We start from the raw sequence: 10,295 nt of genomic DNA on the forward strand, positions 1-10,295 counted from the left end.
CTTTCCTACGCGCCGGAGTAGAGATGTCAGAGATGTTGCCATGGTGATGGGTGGCAGACGACGACATCAGCTTTGGCTGCTGCAAAGCATACGCAGACGTTTTGACTGAATTATTTCGACACTTTTAGCCATTCGGTTATCAAATTGTCCAGACAAGTCCAGATGTCCGAAATTCCGTAAATCGTGACCAAACCTCCGCAGACGGCTTCTGGCGTGCAGGTGGAGTTTGACTCCTCCTTTTGGCTTTGGCCGATTTTGGGGAGGCCCCCTCTCCTCAAGTTCCGTTTTCTCACCGCCACCTACATCCTCTATAACGCTAAGCTCTCTAATTTTAAAGAGCTCATACTCAATTGAGGTTATCAATTAGAATTGGATCACCTGAAAACGGGTCAACAATTTCTCAAAGGTCTCTCATTCAATTCTTTTATATCATACATTCTTTTATACTATCCACTATACTTTTTAATTTTTAAGGTCTCACAATTAATTGAGGTATTCAATTTAGAATTGGGTCAAATGATTTGACCGGGTCAACAATTTCTCAAGCTCTCCCATTCAATTCTTTTAATTCACTATTTGCTGAAGTTTGAAGCTCTTCCATTCAATTGAGGTATTCAAATTTGAATTTGGTTTATGATTTTGACCGGACCAACAATTTTTCAAATCAATCAGCAGCAACCGAGGCTATAAAAACATATCAATCCCGCGCACCCACCGACCACCTACAAAAAAGAAGCGTCATCATGTAATATTGTAGCACCAATGTAGTACATGCAACCACTCACATAGAATTTTTTTCACATAAATATAGGTTGGTTAGCGGATAACACAAAATCACACCACGAAAGAACCATCAAATTACGCATTATAAATAAAAATAATACACACTCTATCATCTCCCCCACCCGCCAAACAAAATATTACATTAGTTCCAAAATATAAGGGGTGATAGTTTTTTAGAAAGTAAAATTTCTTTAACTTTGACCGGGTTCAAAGCAAAAATATCGACATCCACAATATTAAACAAAAAAGTATGAAAATTCATTTCATGATGAATCTAAAAATATCGATTTGATATTATGGATTTTGATACATTTCTTTACAAATTTAATCAAACTTAAAATATTTTCCTTTTCAAGAAAGTAATACACCTTATATTTTAAAATATAGTGATTTTTTAGATAACTCAACTACACCAACGCGCAGCAAAACGCACCCAACCCTTCTCGTATATATATGTGGTAGGAGGCAACTTCTAAAACACACCCAAATCCTTGAAGGTTGCCCCCTGCTGCCAACACGCCCCTTTTCTCTCCTCGCCTCTAGTTGATCTAGATGTGTTGCCGCTAGGCATTTTTTCCTCCTCACCGCAACTCCAACATGTTGACCCAAATGCACGTGAGCTTTGTCTTTTTTGTCCGGTTGGATCGACTCGTCCGCCCCTTTTGCGGAAGGACAAGCAACAACAGGATATTGAAGGACGTCACACTCTCCCTCCGGTGATTAGCCGTGTTCCATTTTTTAGTCTTCTGTTGTCCGAGCTCTAAAGTCACCATCCGGTCCCGCAGAACTACTGCTCCTCCTCCCTTCTCAGCATGCTTCGGTATGGCCCCATCCGAATTTGCTTTGACCCAACCCTCATCTGGTGGTGTCCATCGTTGTAGAAGCCATACTTATATGTATTTAATTCTTATTATGGAAAATTCTTACATACTATTGATGGAAATACAGCAATGGACCGGGAGAAGTGGAAGGGTGAAATTCAAATTTATTTTTATTTTATTTGTGGGTAAAATTTCTGATCTATTCATCAACAGTCATGCTAGTATAAAGAACATCAGGGATAACAAAAAATAAAAATAAAATCCACTAACATTTGCTAAAGATGTACATATCGACTACACACCTCACAAGTTTTTTATTATTATTAAGAATATATCAATGATAACACTGAGGAAGATTGAAGGCATAAAGAAAATGTGTGGTTGACACGAAAATAATTGGCTAGGAAACCATTCCAATTAACATTTTGTTTGTAAGTTTTTGATAAATGTTTCCTTCATATTTTAAAACAATTTACCTAAAACAAGTTAATATTTTAAAACTATTTTAATATATATTTGAAAACAATTGGCTAGGAAACTCATACCAAATCTAGGGACGCAAGCAGAAGGGTTAGTTGCGTTGAAATAATGATGAAAGACAAGTTACAAGGAGAAGAAGAAAAACATGTCTAAGTTGAAATGAGCATTTTACATCCACAAGACCAGCCTGAACTACTCAAATGGTCAAAATAATCATCAACTGCAGCAGCGCGCTGCCGCCAGCCACTTGACAGCCGCGTTCCTTCGTGCACGCGCACCTCCACCAATGCCGCGACGACAACAACCTCCTCGGTCCCTCGCCCCTCGCCGGCGCCGGCGCGCTCATCCTCTCCCACGCCGCGATTGCCGACCTAACCTCCTCCCGCCTCCTCCTCCTTCCTCTGGACGACTGGAACTCACCCATCCTAAGCTCTGCGCGTACGTTTACATCCACATGCTCTGCTCCGCCGTGAGCCAGGACGACCGCACCTTCCCCTTCGTCCTCCACGCCGCCGCTGAGGCGCACGCAGCCAAGGGTCAAGCAGTCAAGCTCCACGCCGCCGCGCTCAGAAGCGGCCACCTTACGGACGTGTTCGCGGGCAACACGCTGCGCCTCTTTCTATGCGGCCACCTCACGGACGTGACGCGCGCGGGGTGTTTGATGAAATGCCAGTCCCGGATGTTGTCCGTAGTCTCGGCGTTCTTGGCCAACAAGATGCTAGATGATGTGAGGCAGGCATTGGTTAGTATGACGGAGAGCGGGCAGCGGGGTCCCTGTGAATGTGGCAAGCTTGGTCTCGGTTATGCCTGCCTTATAAGTAGCTGTGTACATACTACAGTGGCTACAAGCTTTTCTTGTAGGGGATCAGATGGTTAGCTGATGGTGCACTTATATGGCGGTATAAGAATGGATTCTACTGTACTCCCTCCGTTCCTAAATACTTGTCTTTTTAGAGATTTCAACAAGTGACTACATACGACGCAAAATGAGTGAATCTACATTTTAAAATATGTCTACACACATCCGTATGTTGAGTCCATTTGAAATGCCTAAAAAGACAAGTATTTGGGAACGGAGGGAGTATATAGCAACATAATATTACAAGTTCACCCAACATGATAATTATTGTCACTGTAATAGCAAAGGAACACATATGATGAGGAGTGCGATTGCTTTTAGAAGAGTCTAGATGTGGATGTCTACGCTGTATGACCTGACAAGAATCACATTAAGATGAGTAAATTTTTATTGGCGCCTACACATCTTTGCTTATGGAGTCTGGCCTAGCAATGAAAGACAAGGTAAGCATTCCCAGACAACTTATCTCTCTACATAAATAACTTTGAGCAGTTCTGAAGTTCTGTTCAACTGTCTGTGTCCATACAGCCATTGCATACTCAATGTATTCTCTGCATAGTAAAGTACCTTTTGGTAGCTCCTCAACTTTGAATCATAAATGCGCTGGGGACAAGCAAGATGCTGATGTGCTAATAGAACAATTTTGTAATCTGTAAAAATATCATGTTCAGAGATGATACTACAGATGAGTAGGGGCAGAGATGTTAATTTGCAGTATATAGGCAACCTTTAGATAGAAAATAAGCTATGTATCAGTAAACTGTTTCCAAATATGCACACCCCAAATCTGTTGAATCCTTGTTAGCCAATTCCATGCATCCAATGAACTCATGTCCTAGAAGGTCGAAACCACTATGACAGGATTCTCGGTTTGACTACTTGGTACAGAAGTTGGCCATTGGCACATCAACTGCGAAGCACCGTTTGTTTTAATCACAGCTAACTGAGGTAATCAGCTTGTTTTATGTAAGTCAAAAGATCAGTTAACAAGAGCACACACATATATGTATGTCATGGTCAAATCGGTCGTTTAGTGTGAAGATTGCATATCGTTTATCTATACCACCAAACAAACTAGCACTTATGTATTCCCCTGAATTTCACAACATAAAGAAAGAAGCAACCAGGAACATATAATCAGAGCTTAAGGAGCTGTAGTTTCTGCACGCGCAATTAGCTGATGAAGATCATTTCACCGGCAAGACTAGCCCACCATTTTGTGGTACTCTTCATCGGGAGATGTCTTCTAAAGACCCAAGCTACCACTATACTATGTTAAGTTATACCTCAAATTTCCTAGGTTCTCCTGCCCCGCAACTGCACCTCTAGCGCCACGACTTGTTTCTTAAGACGATCAATTATTGTTTCCAACTCAACCTTTTCTGCTTCTCGAGCTTCAGACGCCTCTCTAATCATTTCCGTTGTTCCGACTTCCCGTCCTGGTTGGAAAATGACTTGACCTGCATTGGTGGCTCTTGAATCTCTGACCTGAGCATCTTTCACCCGCTTGAATGGTCTAAGATAGTAGAGTGTTTTAGTAGAAATTACTCTCTTGACCACTTCATTCTTTCCATATACTAGACCATTATAAGATGCATCATTGATTCCTGCAAAAAGGAAGAGGAAAAGTATGCATTAACCTTTATACAGTCTTTAAGCGACTCCATTGCTAGATACGAGGATGAGATATTTTCATGTGCTATTTCATTACCTTTTGAGTTTTCTCTGTCCACCTTCGCTCTCTGATCTCCCTCTGCCATTACATTGCGTGTCTGCATTTCATCAATGCATTCTTCTAAGACATCAACATTAGTTTGAACATTAGTGGCATGAGTTACTTTAACTGGTCCTTGTCTGAGAGTGATATCACTTTGGACAGTAGGAAGCTCATAATCACTATTGTTTTGGACCATGATTTCCTTCGACTCATCTCTTCTTATGGTGACCAGTTGTCGTTCGAATTCTTCATTTGGCTGGTCTGAGTTGGATGCTGCCATCGTCAACTTGGACAGTTCCATATAAATTGCACTCGCCTCGCTATCCTTTCTGAATATTTCATCCAACTCATTACCACTGATGGCCAAGATGTCTGGAAGATTTGAATACATGTCCGCTCCAATTGCAGCTCTAATGCCTTTGTTGCTTCTAGCGGTCGCTGCACCCTCGACTTCCCCATGTTCTGAACTGAAATTCTTCTCATCACACGGAATAACCGAGCCTAATGCTTGCTCTTCAAAATTCTCATTCTTGGTGACCGGCCCACACGATGGTTTATCAACTTCACTCACCAAAACTGCCTCTGCATCAGAGAAAGCTTTCTCAGCAACTTTGCGTGAAATTGCCCTACGTCTGCCTTTTCCTGCCCATCTTGGCACCAAATCCTTCACGGTTTCTGAATTTTGCTTTGTCTCGCCATCTTTCAAAATATGCATCTCTGTATCCTGGCTTTCCGTCTTTAGAATGACACTATTCAGCCTCTCTTCCAGCGGAATCTCATCCTCTGTATCATCTTGCAGAGTCATCCCAGCCTCCAAGTGACGCTTTTTGCCACAATCTACACCACTGAGACTGAGACCATCAGCTTTCATCTTTCTTGGGCTAATAACTACAACATTAAGTTGTTTCATCCTTGCAGCATTAGCAACGGCGGCAGCACATGCTGACGAGTATTGCTTCCACCATTGTGCGTATTCAACTGTCATGCCCGGATCGCGTTGCGGAACGAAGAGCGAAACATTTCCAGGCTGCATTTTGTATGTCGCCCATGCCGTCTTTTGACTTGAGTTGGCACGGGCAACAGTCCCAGGTACGTCCTGATCGAAGCCGAGCTGCCTCGCGACACGGTGCGGACAGTATTGCTCGATGCATTGCATGCCGACAAGTTCGCAAGGTCGGAGACATTGCGCAAAGGATTGCAATCCCTTGCTTGTTGCTAATTCATTGCAGTGCACCCAGCAGCCACCTTTGGCTTGTGGCAGAGCAAAGCTACTGCCTCCGTACGGCCTCCATTTGAACTCATCCGGGGACATGAACACTGCATGGATGTGCCCAGGATCAAGCATCCTTCTGATATTGTACCACTTGGCAGCCCTCGGCAGGTGCGAGGGCCGAGCACCTGCCGCGCGCCAGTCCGGCGGCGAGGGGGAGCACGTCCGTTCTGACCACGTCGAATGACTCCACCGGAAGCACGTATCTGGTCAGCCACATGGCCAGAAACGCCCCGTGCTCGAGCAATGTGGCCGCCTCGGCCTCTCCTCTGCCGTCGCCAGCGGCACCAGCACCGGCACCGGTCTCCTCGATGAATTGCTTAACCCACAAGGTATAATTGACTCTCTTGCTCTTGCTCCAGTTGAGCGCGATCCGGACGGCTTGGAGCGCGTCCACGTCCACGCGGAGCTCGTCCGGGAGCCGCGACCACACCGGCCTGCCCAGCAGGGGCAGGCCCCCGAGCACGGCCATGTCCTCCAGCGTCACCGTGGCCTCACCCCACGGGAAGAGGAACGTGTTGGTCTCGCCGGACCAGAAACCCGCGAGCTGGAGCAGCAGGTCCTCGTCCCGCCGCACCCAGCCCGTGGTCGCGAGAACGCCGTCCAAGATCCCAATTTTGCGCCACAGGCGCTCGTGCCGCGGCCGAAGCTTGGCCACCCACCGCCTCCACAGCTTGGAGCAGCCGGGCCAGTCCGTCCACTCCACCGCGAGCTCGTCGGCATTGCGTGGCGGGGATGGCAGAGCGGGGAGGGGAGCGGCCCCCGCGCGGGGGAGGAGGAAGTGGGCCGATCGGGCGGTGGGGCTGGAGGGGTCGGCGCCGGAGACGATCGCGGCGGTGGATTCCTGGACCAGGAGGCCGCGGAGCTCGTCGTCGCTGGACATTGCGGTGGGGTTTCTGGGCTGGGTTGGGGTTTTCACGGCTGGAGAAAGGAAGCAGAGCAGAGCAGAGGCTGTGTGGAGTGTGGAGTGTGCCGTGTGGTCAGTGGTGGTTCTCCGCAGGGTAGGGGAAAGTGAATGCGCGTCTTGGCCAGTCAGTACTTTCCCTACGCGGAGGACGAGCTTGCACAGGACAGGAGTAGCAGCAATGTTGCCATGCCCATGCTATGCTGGGGGCGGTGGACAAGGAGGCCGGCACTGATGTATGGGTGGCAGACGACCTTGGCTGATGCAAAACTTGATCAGCGCGGCGGGCCGTGTCATCGGAGGTGAAATTAGGATCTCGTCTCTGGTGCATTTTTGGGCAGTGAAAATACATCAGTGCTGTAGCAATCCTACAATGGACCGGAAAGGTGACAAATTCTCAGACATAAAACCCGTGCGTGTAGACACAGAAACTTTCAGAAGAAATACGAACTGATTCACTATAAATCTGACGTCAGATTTTTGGAGGCTCTTGCTTTGTTTCTCGCAGCTCCTCGTCCGTCAGTACAGCTGCAAAACTGAATAATTGGACACTTTTACAGAGTCCACGTCTCAATCACTTGTATTTCCATCTATATTTTCTGACAAACAACGCACAGTATTTCCACCCATTTTTTATAAGAGCCCACATATCAGTCGCTTGTATTTTCACAGCCGGATGCTCTATATTCTGAATACTGCCCTTGCCTAGGTTACTTTCTTTCCTGATGCTAAGATATACTCCAACATTTTGAGATTGCTCGCAAATACAAAGTGAATGTCGTACATCAAATAATCGTGCATGGAGCATCTTACTAAATCCTTTGAAAAATCATGAAAGGCGTCTACTCAATGCTGCTGCTCATGTTGAGTTAGGCAACGGAAACAGATGTTTCTTTTGGACTGACAAGTGGATCAATGGCGTCACAGTAGAAGATATTGCGCCAGAAGTTTTTAATTCCGTACCTCCGGTCGTTAGGGAGAGAAGAACAGTAGCAGAAGCAATGATTAGTGCAGTATGGATCAAGGACATAAAGGGGAAAATAAATATTCGCATTTTTCATCAGATCTTAACCTTATGGGAGGCGATCTCTGAAGTTCATGGTGCTGAAGACAAACGGTTCTCGTCGTGGAATTCTAAAGGTACCTACTCAGCGAAATCTGTTTATAAGGTACACTACGCTGCATCAATTATGTGTAATACTTCTCGCATCATTTGGAAGGCTTGGGCTCCTTTAAAATGCAAGCTCTTTCTCTGGTTGGTCGTCAAGAGGCGTGTCTGGACAGCGGACCATCTAGCTAAGCGTGATTTGCCTCATAATGTTGCATGTTGTTTCTGCAATATTGCGCAAGAATCAGTTCATCATCTCTTCATGGGTTGTAGTGTTGTAACCATCATTTGGAGTTCAGTGCTTCTTTGGGCAAATCTGAGAGACGCCATCCCTCAAAATGCTCCTGATTTCCGGGATTGATGGCAAAAGGCCAGAAATAGAGTCCATGGACCTAGAAGGAATTCCTTAAACACTATGGTACCACTAATTATATGGAGTATATGGAGGGAAAGAAATGGCAGAATTTTTGAAATCTCGCACACACCGCTTCAAGGAATCATCAATCAGATCAAGATTGATGCGATGCATTGGGCAGAAGCAAGTCTAGGTCGTTTTGTATTATTTTAGTTTCGTTCTTTTTGAGGCTTTTGTAGACAGTTGTGGTGGTCAGGGTTTTGGGTTTTTTTGTTTGCTGAAGTTTAGGTTGTCCTTCCTGTAACTCTAATGGACGTTGGTTGTGTATTTCTCCTTCTCTCTTTAATATAATACATGCAGTCTTCCTGCATGGTTCGAAAAAAAATACAAAGTGAATGTGATTGGCAAGAAAGAAGCGAAAATCCTTTTTGGAGGCCGAGCTCCAATGAGGCCGTCTTTTGAAATATTCAAAATTCATATTTTTTACATTTCATAAAATTCTGAAAAAATATAGATATAAATAGAGGCATGATGCATGTGTGTGTAAATTTTCAGGGCGAAATACATTGAAATGAGGGATGTGCAAAAAAAGACAAACCTGAGGCTTTTTAACACATGATAATCCTTCTAGGCCATGATTTTTTCTTTTTTGTACAGATCGCATTTCAACGTATTTCATCCTAAAATTTTACACACATATGCATAACATTCTTGTTTACTTGTACACAATATTTTAGATTTTTTTCAACCTAAAAATTTTGATTTTTAATATTCTTTTTCAAAAAAAGCCTCCATGGAGGCCGAGAGCCAAAACGCCTAACTATCGGTTTTGGTAGTTAAATAAGTTATGGGTGGAGTCTGACATTTCTTAGTTTGGTGATCATTGTATAGTACCACAGTGCCATAGTCCGGCCAATATCGAGTACTCCCTTTCGGAACAGTGACCAAGTCATATAATTATAGACAAATTAGGATGAAATTACCCTTGTTAGTTCATTGATTATTGGAAAGTAAATCATTTAGCCTAGAAAAGTAAGAGATACATACAATCGGGAGAGATATACTTCCCAAAAAATTTCTACGAGAGATATATGCAATCAGGTGATAGATACTTTTCTTTTTCTGGAGGGCTAAGAACGGGATTACGAGGAGTTAGAACAAATGCACCTTACATAAAGGAACATATAAATGAATGAAGAGAGTATTTAACAAAATAGTATCACCTTTTGGGTTCCCGTCCCACTGAACTATCACTTTCTTAACAGTAGAAAAAGGCTACCACTTCAGGCAGTGGCGGAGCCAGGATTGGAGTATAGGGGGGGCCGAGTACGTATATTGATCGAATCTCGTTGGTAATTACTCATTGCTCCTACTAAAATTGTTGATTGTTGGGGGGGGGGGGCCAGGCCCCTGCTCGTCCCCCCTGGCTTCGCCCCTGACTTCAGGGGTAAACTGCGCTCAAACTACCACTTCAATTTCATAACCATTTTAGACCATTTAAGCGCGTTTATAACAGACGGGGCCCACCCGTCAATGTTGACGTGGCAGGAAAGTCGACTCCATTTTTAGACCGTTTGACATGTGGGGCCGCATCAATCCTCTCTCTCTCTCTCTGGCATTTCAACAAACACCTTCTGTGCATGGGAGGGAAGCAGGTGAGCTTCACCATTGCACCATACGTGGAGGCCGTGGGACAATTCGGCGGCCGATGCCACCGGCCAGGTGTGGTTGCTGCCCACGGCGAACCCCAAGCGCTGCATGATGCACCAGTAGCAACACCATCAGATGGAGCGATACAGAGCATTGTCATCCGTCATGGATCTGATACAGAGAGGAAGCGGCGGATTGGGAAGAGGAGTGGACGGAGGGACTGAGCGGACTGTGGTCTAGGGTTCATCGAAGAATATATATTTATGAGGTCGAAGTGGGCCAGGCTGACGTGGCAGACGCGCCCGAGCATGTCTGAGCCGCCCCATATCTGCCCTACATTTGGGCTGG

General features: G+C 45.1%; 1 pseudogene; it reads right to left on the reverse strand.

Moving 5' to 3' along the window:
* Positions 1-3,854: 3,854 nt before the first annotated feature.
* Positions 3,855-7,097, reverse strand: LOC123105168 (uncharacterized; annotated as a pseudogene).
* Between the last annotated feature and the right edge of the window lie 3,198 nt (positions 7,098-10,295).

This window comes from Triticum aestivum, chromosome 5A (genome assembly GCF_018294505.1).
Source record: "Triticum aestivum cultivar Chinese Spring chromosome 5A, IWGSC CS RefSeq v2.1, whole genome shotgun sequence".
In the NCBI taxonomy this organism is placed as follows: Eukaryota; Viridiplantae; Streptophyta; class Magnoliopsida; order Poales; family Poaceae; genus Triticum; species Triticum aestivum.